A 9404-nucleotide genomic window follows, 5' to 3' on the forward strand; every position below is an offset into this window, starting at 1 on the left:
TTTCACATACTCTAGAAAATAGCCAATAGAAATCAGTAGAATAAATTAATGAATGAAGGAATTGATTAACGAATCACTCCATCAGGTGGTAAATGATTTAAGGTGTTGAAGAAACAGTGATTCCCTAAGCAGCATGTGTTGAAGAGAATAATATTTAGGATAGACTATATGGGACAGCTTTGAAAAAAAACACTGGTAACTAGATACATAATAATTTACGTGTGAAGTGTGGGGGCTTGGACTAGAGTATAATCATGAAGCTGGTCAGATAGATACCTTTCACAAAATTTTTAAATGTGATGTTCTTTTTCAATTCCTTCTCTGACTGCCATTTACATAACTGTAGAAGGACAGATAAAGCAGATAATAGGAAAGGGGAGGCAATTTACATCTACAAATTGTTTAACTACCTCATAAAACAGATTAAAATAATTACATCATTACTCTCCAAAAAAGGCCAGCTTCTGCCTTAACAGAACTTATTTCCCATTTAATATCCCATAGAAATTACATTGACCTCTTTCATTGTAGTTTTAGTGATAAGGAAGGAAGTTAAACTGTTTCGAAAAAGGCTTTTCTCTTTTTCATCTCTATTATTTTCTCTTTTCTAGACCACATTGAATTTAGACTCAAGTTTCTAAATGCTACTGTAGTAGACAGAATGACATCCTCCTCCGTTGCCAAAGATGTCCATGTCCCAATCCTCAACACCTGTCAGTATGTTGTTACCTTACCTGGCAGAAGGGACTTTGTTGGTGTGATTAAATTAAAGATCTTGTGTTGGGGAGACTACCCCTCCATCTGAGTGGATCCAATGTAATCACAGGGTCCTTATAAGAAGGAGACAAGATGTCAGAATCAGTTTCAAAGACAGAAGAAAGAGCCATGAACCCAAGAATGCAGGAGGACTCCAGATGCTGGAAAAGATGAGGAAACAGATTTTTCTCTAGAGTCTCCAAAAAGAATGCAGTCCCCGGACACCTTGATTTTAGGACTTCTGACCTCCATACCAGAAGATAATGAGTTTGTATTGTTTTAAGCCACTGTGTTTGTGATGTTTGCTACAACAGCAATAGGAATTTAATACCCCTATGGTATGACCATAACTTTGTTTTTTTTTTATTGTTGTTGTTTTGTTTTGTTTTAAGGTTGGCAAAGGAGAAAAGAACTAGTATTGATTCACCTAAAAGAGTCAATTATTTTGCTATTGCTGAGGACAGAGAATTAAAGCAATTCTTGGAATATTCTAAAGAAATCCAGTTTTGTTTTGTTTCGTTTTCCCAGATGGTTTAAGTGGCTTCAATGTATCTTAGTTTTTCAAAACTGAATTACCCCTGGAGGAGTAAGAGATTGATAGTGGGAGAAGGCGAAGAGGCAATGTAAACGTAAATACCTGTAGACATTGATTTAGATATGTGCTTAATTCATGAAGTACCAAATATTTTATGCCATTGTTTTGATTATTGGAGGAAAAAAAACCAATAGCTCCTGAGAGTTAATGATATAAATCCAAGCATGTAACACTTTGATATACAAACTTCACTACCTAAAAGGCATTCTGGAATTACACTGTTCAAACCAAACTTTTCTAGCAAATTAGAAGCAATGTTTACAATTTCCCCTGTGTTAATTACTCCCTTTTATCCACACCCTAAACTACAATTCATATTTCAAATTATATACTTTCAATAGAATACAGTCTTCTATTAATTTACCCATAACCTAAAATTTAATCTGTTTTGTATCTAATTAATAGATGCTTATCTTTTTTTCATTTGTTGTACATCTAATCTGATGTGGAGAACAAAGGCAAAAGAAAAAAAAATTAAATTTCCTTACAACCTACAGCCCATTGACAAGTCCTTGAGACAGGGAGAGTGATCTTCCTCTAGGAACTCAACTACCCTGATGTTAATACTTTGCTAAGGGCTGGGTGGCTAAGTAGCTCAGTCTGTCCTCTGCCTTCGACTCCCGTCATTACCTCAGGGGCCTCGGGTCAGCCCCTAGTTGGGCTCCCTGCTCAAGCAGGAGTCTGTTTCTCCCTCTCCCACTGCCTCTTCCCCGCTCCCTTTGTGCTCTGTCTCTCTCAAATAAATCAATAAAATCTTTAAAAAAAATACTTTGCTAAGGGCAAAAGTTAACCTTCGCTTAACATTAGACTGACCTCCAGGATCCTGTGAGTCTCCTTTAACATATAAAAATTCCTTTGGAAGCTTCCTTTATCTCTGGCCCACAAGTTGTATGTTGGCAATCATATGGACGACTGATACACATCTGAAGGATCTCATGACTGAGATTTTACTAGACAGCAGTAAATGACTTTTTCCCAACAACAGCTAGCCCCTCACGGTCCTGGAAACCTTGCTTCCAAATTCCTTAGAGACTTACGCTATCCCTAACCCCCTCCCAACTTGAAGTATATAATCAGTCACTCCTCATGACCCCAGTACAGCTCCTTCTGCCCACAGGTCCTGTCCACATGCCTTCATAAAACCATCCTTTTGGCACTGAAAACACCTCAAGAATTCTTTCTTGACTGTTTGCTCTGAACTTCAACATTTTCACATCATCATCCATCTATCTATTGGTCGGAACTTTTCCAAGGCTGATTAAATATATATTTAAATAATAGTGGAAAGGATTCATGTCATGGTATAATTTTATTTTATTTTATTTATTTTTTGGTACATTTCATATTCAAATACAACATACTTTTTTCCTTAAAAAAAAAAACACTTTATTCTTTATATATTATTACTGAACCTATGTAGATAAACCAGAAATAACTCCAAACTATCTTCTGACTGTGTTTGTTGAATGCTGTGTGATTAGCAAGTTTGAATCCTCAAATTTAAGAAAACAAACTTTTTAGGTGCCAGACATTTCTCTCACCTCTGTTACAATTACCCAGGGAGAATTCTCACATTCCAAAGTTTTGTTTTCCTTGTAGCTGCAGAGTGCGAACTGACAGGCTGTGTCCTCACTAGATGAGGCCAAGAGAATCTGTATTTCTGCCTGATTGCATGAAAGCAAAGTTCTGACGACTGTCCCAAACCATGGGCTTAGGCAAGAATTTTAGATTCTAGAATCTAAAAGGAGCTATTTAAAATGCTGTAAACAAATGAGGTTTTTCCTCAGGAACTTATTGGCCTGACACCACATTTTTTCAAAGAACGTATCTTTGTGCCTGAATTACATTCTTCTTACAATGGATGAACATTTGAACTCCATGAAAATAATTCTTCCTTTAATGTCCTGTTCTTGCCTTAATCATCACATTGTAGTTGAATTTCATCATATCAAAGAGTTCATTTAAGTGGTGACTACTGTTGACCCTTGTAATTCATTCCAGTCTTCTGCAATTTCACCTTGTCTCATTAGGTTCAGTTCCAGCCTGTTTCATGATCATATTATAATTTGTTAGTCTTCCATTAACTTCATTATAGGCAATTGTTTAAGAAATTCTCTTAAAGATTTGTTAAATGGAGGGGAATTCAACAGATTTTAGAGTTACTCTGCCTTTGGGTATACTCAAGGCAGATAATAACATTCCAGAAACAATGTGGACTCTCAAGTAGCCTCAGGCATGTATTATAATTTTTATGGTTCCTATAGTCAGGAGGTTTGAGTGAGCCTAATTATTAACTCTTCCCATCTTTGGGAACTTAACCAATTAAAGTCAGACAAGAACCCAGGAAGTATTAAAACAGGTTCAGAAATTTTACTAGCAAAACTGGATTAAAGAACATATAGCAGGGTATTTCTAGCTTTATTTTCAGCCTCAAGTCTCTGATCTGTCCATCACATTGCAGGCAGACAAGCTGGGCCTAAAAGAAGCCTTGCTTCTTCAGTTTATTCCATGGAATTTATAGGAGCAAGCATTTGCTGTGCTTGGACACAACTCACTCCAAAAGGACAAGAGAGAGTGGGTCCATGCTGCCTCAGTTATAATGCTTTGGTCCTAATCTGATGATTATGTGATTCAGGGGATGGTGAACTCTTAATCGGAATGTTCACTTCTTCTACCATTAGGGAGAACTCAATGCTGGAGCAAGGTGGTAAGGGAGGATGGGATGAAGTATTGCTTCCTGGGAAATGGAGTGGAAGTGCCTTCAGAGAAATATGGACACGTAGCAATAGCTTCCTGAACCCTGAAAAACACCTTCATGTGCTGGGTATATGATACCGTGATTCCAAGTATTGCTGTGGAGCTCTTTAGAAGTTGAACTCAGCAGACGTTACTTTAGATCTCAAACTGCCACGTTTTAATTAGAACATTAGGCAGATATCTTAAGTGTCTAAACCTCAGTTTCTCCATCTGGAAAAGGGCAGTGATATCACTACCTACTTCATAGGGTTGATGTGTATGTTAGGTGAGAAATTACACTTAATAAAATAAAATAAAATACTATATAAAATGCCTAATCTGTAGAAAGGCCCCACCAAAGTGATAGTTATAATAGTAATTATAATAATTATTTTATTATTATCTTTACGATCATTCTCAAATGGATATGTTCTTTGTTTTGAAATGAATTTGCTTATATATATTCACATAGAGATCTATGGTCCCTATTCACTCGAACCCAGGGTCAGTAAACACAGCCCATAGGCTAAATTCATCCCCAAATCTCTTTTTTTTCCTTATAAACAAATTTGTATTAGAACACAGCCATACTTATATGAATAAATGTTTATGGCTGCTTTTGAGCAACTAAGGCAGAGTTGAGTAGCTGGGACAGATATCAGACACAATCCAGCTCACAAAACCTAAGGAATTTACTTTTGGGCCCTATCGAGAAAAAATTGGGCAATTACTCCTAACCTCTGTGCAGGAATATGTGAAACATTAAAATGGGCCCAATTTGGATGGTAAGAAGCTCTTATGGCAATTCAAAATTAGATGGAGTATCGATACACTTTGAAAAAGTTATTAAAAATGTTAAATTTCAAAGCCTCTGATTTGGGTTCATGGAGCAGTCAGACTTTGAAAACTTTGCTGGGATGACTTTGAAATAATGCTGTGTTTGGCCCCTTCGACCAGACACAAATAGGCATGTTTTTGTTTTATATTATTGTTTCTTAATAAAACATTTTTAAGCGAATTGGTTCTTTACATCTTCACTAATTTTCTTTCCTCATTTGAGACTGTCATTCTTTTTCTAATAGTTTGAGATAAATACTAATTTCTTTATTTTTCATCTTTCTTCATGAATAATGGAGTATTGTGAGGTCAAACTTTTTTTTCAACCCTGCCCTTTCTAGATCCCCTAGGTTTTGCTATAAAGTATTCTCCTTTTCATTGTTTTTTAGTTCATAATTTTACTTTTTTCTTCCCTTTAATTCAAGAGTTGGGTGTGCCTCTTAATTCCTAAATAATTATGAAACATTTAAAATTCTTTTTCTAGTTTTATTTTATTATGGGAATGTGATCTACAAACATGCTACTTTTGGGATTTAAGATACTCATTTTAGCCAAGTGCATGATTAATTTTTGTAAATGTTCTATAGGTATACAATAAAGATTGTTCTCTATTTGGTGAATTTAAGCTCCCCCTTCCCCTAATTATAGCCCTAGTTATATAATCAAATATATGTATTTTATTATTCATAGCCTCTAGGTCTTCATTTGTTTTTTGTCTATTATCTCAATCCGGTTCTAAAATGGTTATTATTGAAATATACTTGCACTAAAAGGACATAAAAGCACAATATGTCCTCATTAGTGCATATGTAAAATTATCCTTAGATGTGTTATGAACTTTGGTATTTCTAGGTGTTACGGCCAACCTGACTTTCATCACCATCTCATTGTTATTTTCAGCAAATCAGGGTTTCTATCATCTCAAACCTTCCTATTTTTAAAGCTGATAGATGAAAGAGCACTTGCACTGATTGGCTTTGTAAGTATCAGGCAAATTCCTTAGATCTAAGAATGCTTCTCTTGCATGGCTTGTTTTTCAGTACAGCAACTAAAAAACACAAAGCAACATGCCTTTGACTGTAGCTGCTTGGAGTTAGTGCCCAGCCTTTTGCTAGCTGCCTAATCTGAGACTTGTCTACTACTATGATGGCTTAGTTTTCATTTCCAAGATATGATCCTACCACAGGACACTAGATGGAGCTAAAATCTCACTTAATGTTTCTCATAAGGCACACTGATTCGATTTCTCCCCAATTAACTGTGATTTAGGTTGTTTTTTACTGTGCCATTTTCACGATCCTCATATACAGACCACAGTCAAGAGTGGCATTTGTGTTTGTTTGTTTTGCACAATAGTCTGTAATACTTCTTTAAAAAGTTGGCAAAGAGAAAGCAATGCAAGGCATTTCAGTGTATTGCCTGCATTAGTCTGCTCTATGTAAACCAAAAGATAAAAGAAAAAAAAAAGACTGTGTAACTATCAAGAAAACATTGTTAAAGGAAATGCAAAGAAAGGAAAATTTTCATAAGTCATGGAAAGCACCAGCCCAATAGCTTGCTTCTTAATGTTTCTCAGAAAATAGAATGTAAACCAGAACAACTCTTATGTTTCGATTGGCTGTAAAGCCAGGCAAAAGAAATCTGATACTTCAAAATCTATTGCACAAATCAAACAAGGAAGAAACAAAACCTTTAAAATTAAAGTATCAGATATATAGAAAGTCCCAGTGTTTTGACAAATACAAGAGTTTTGTTGGAGAATTCAGCTATTTTTCCTAAGCTGTTTCTTTATAGGGGACTAATCCAATTGTTTCTGAGGGAAGAAATTAGGAGCTACAACTCCTAGTTGTAAAAGATACTCTACTAGGCCTAATATTGTAATATAGTAACTCATATCTTTTGAATTGAAGTTTTCTTAGGCATAGATACCCAGTTTAAAATGATTTTTAAAATGATTTTTAAAAATGTAGCCTGACTAATGAAAATATTAGTAAGCAAAATTAGGAAGTAACTGAATGAATACATACTTCAGGTATAATTAAGGGTCAAAGATTTAAGGACAAAGCTCTCATTCACCTAGAATAGTCACTCCAGAAATATGGAGGCTGTATCCATTAGGGTGAGATTAAAATCTCAGGCATATTACTCTCACTTACCTCTATCTACAGCAATTGGTAGAGCTGAGTATTCATATTGGAAATCTTAGAATTATCACTGTATAATATTAAATTTTATAAATTTACCTGCAATCCACTTATTCCTCCCATTATTGCCCCTTCAAGGAAACTTGACACTCTCCTTCGGTGTTCTCAGGAGTATTTTCAACATAATTATTTCTCAAGAAAAGGAAATTTGCTTTGAGCATTAAGATGCATACATGGTCCTGCCATATTTATTGAATGGCTTTTAAGTGTTTGATTTTAGACTGAAGATATCCACACTGGTTTGGGGGAAATTGTTATCTTCAGAAGTCTTTCTGTAAATCATTCTTCTTGAGAACTTAACCTTTTCAGGACTTACCCAGGTTTTCACTAAACTGTTTGAAAACTTCCACATAGGGAGCTAGAAAGGTCTTCTTATAATCTCTGATTCTATATTTGATATCAGATTCAGTTTTCATTCTCCTATTTTTCTTCTTAATTAGTGTTTTGAAATGTTACCCAATTTGTGGCAGATGGAGATTGTGTTTAGAACAGCAAATGGATCAAACTGATCTTTCTGTAAATCAATATGTACAGAAATGCAACCTATTTTAGTGTGAATATTAAGAGAGCTCTTCAGTAAAAGATGGATTCTTTGCTAACACTGATATCCAGCCATGGAAAACAGGGTCGGGATGTGATCTCCCACTCAAGCCTGGGTCCACATTTGTCATTTTTTATGTTATTCTGATATCTGCTCGCTACCGTCTTGAAATGCTCCCAATGCTGAAGTGAACTGTGATGCTTTTGGAAGATTTGTTGAAGTTCCTCATGAATTGTCTCAAGGGCAAGGGGTAAAATCTTATCCTAGCTTTCTTTATTTTCAAGAATATATTGATCAACCAAGGCATATTTTTCGATGTATTTTAAAATTATGTTTATACCAAAGGTGAATTCTTTCATTTAGGTGAACTTTGCTTTTAACATCTTCACCACCCTTCACAAGACTAACAGTCAAGTATCCCAGAATGTACTGCGGAGGACAATTTCCTGATTTATCATAGACCCAACAAGGAACACCCCTCCTTCCAGAACACACCTAGAGATTATGCTTAAATCCAAAGCCCTCCTTCAATGCTCAGTCGATGATGCATAATGGCCATCATCCTGAGGGTCCGGGTCTCAGAACATATGTCTACCGAACCAGAACATCTAACACACTGTCATAGCCTGCGATATCAATGTCAAACCTGAGTTCTTTATCCTGAGCCAGGGAAGCCCCGGGCTTCACTGTATTATGCTGATTGGGTCTGTGGGAACATACCGCGCACTTCGCGCATCTCTTTTCCAGATCACTTTGGGTGTTGAAGGACTGGTAGCAAATGTAAATGTCATCTTCTAGAATGAATGAAAACTCACCGTGTGAAAGCCCTTTTTTTTTTTTATCACTCCGCCATCGTTTAGCCGGCACAGGTAGTAAAGCTGAAGCAGCTGGGGCAGCTCAGGGGGTCAAACGTCTCCCCCTGCGTAGAGCGCGGGACTCAACGCCACACGATCACCACCACGGGAATTGGCGCGAACAGCACAGCCTGAGCCTGCGCCACAGCGCGGTGCGGGCTGGCGCTCTCTGCAGGAGCAGCTGGAAATTGTAGCTCCCACTTGGGGGCTGGTTTGGCCACCCCAGGGGCTCCCGCCGTCTGGGCCCATCATCTCTGGGTTCGCTGCTCAGCTGGACGCGAGGAGGCTGCGCGCATTTCAGAAAGAGGAACTTCTGTGGAAAGGTGAGCTTTTGAGCCGACTGAGAATGAACACGCAGAGGAAGAGATACAAAGTACCAGGGCAAGAGAACAGGAGGAGAGGTTCTATGCTCTCTCCAGGAGCACGGCTCTGCCCCCGGCTCCACGTGTTCACCAACCTGGAAGCTCCCAGAGCGATTTTTAATTCATTGCACATTGCGCGCTGCAAAAACCTGTGTGTCCCTGACGAAAAGAATGAGGTTGGAAACACAGGGGCAAGTATCAAGCCTATTTGCCTGCCCTGCTTAGGTGTAACTGCTGCCAGGAGTCTGAGCTCCGTAGAGTATGAATTAACCTTAGATGGAGTTCAAAACTTGCTTATTAGTCTGCAAATCTTAAGGGCCAAAATGGTTCAGAAATTTGCCAAAATAAGACGTGATTTCTCTCTGAGTAAAACTGCATTTGATTCTTTCAGAACTAGTAATCTAAATTTCAAAATAGTGAGAAAAAGAAACTGGTCGATTGGTATTTGACCCTCCTGTTCATTGCCTATTTGGCACAATGCAAAAAGTTAGTATTACATTTTTTTTTTTTTTTGGAGAG

The 9404-nt window shown here is 37.2% G+C and overlaps 1 pseudogene; it reads right to left on the bottom strand.

The window, feature by feature from the left end:
• Window positions 1-7388: 7388 nt before the first annotated feature.
• Window positions 7389-8772, bottom strand: LOC113920360 (annotated as a pseudogene).
• Between the last annotated feature and the right edge of the window lie 632 nt (window positions 8773-9404).

The sequence above is a fragment of the Zalophus californianus genome, chromosome 3 (assembly GCF_009762305.2).
Source record: "Zalophus californianus isolate mZalCal1 chromosome 3, mZalCal1.pri.v2, whole genome shotgun sequence".
NCBI classification, from domain to species: Eukaryota; Metazoa; Chordata; class Mammalia; order Carnivora; family Otariidae; genus Zalophus; species Zalophus californianus.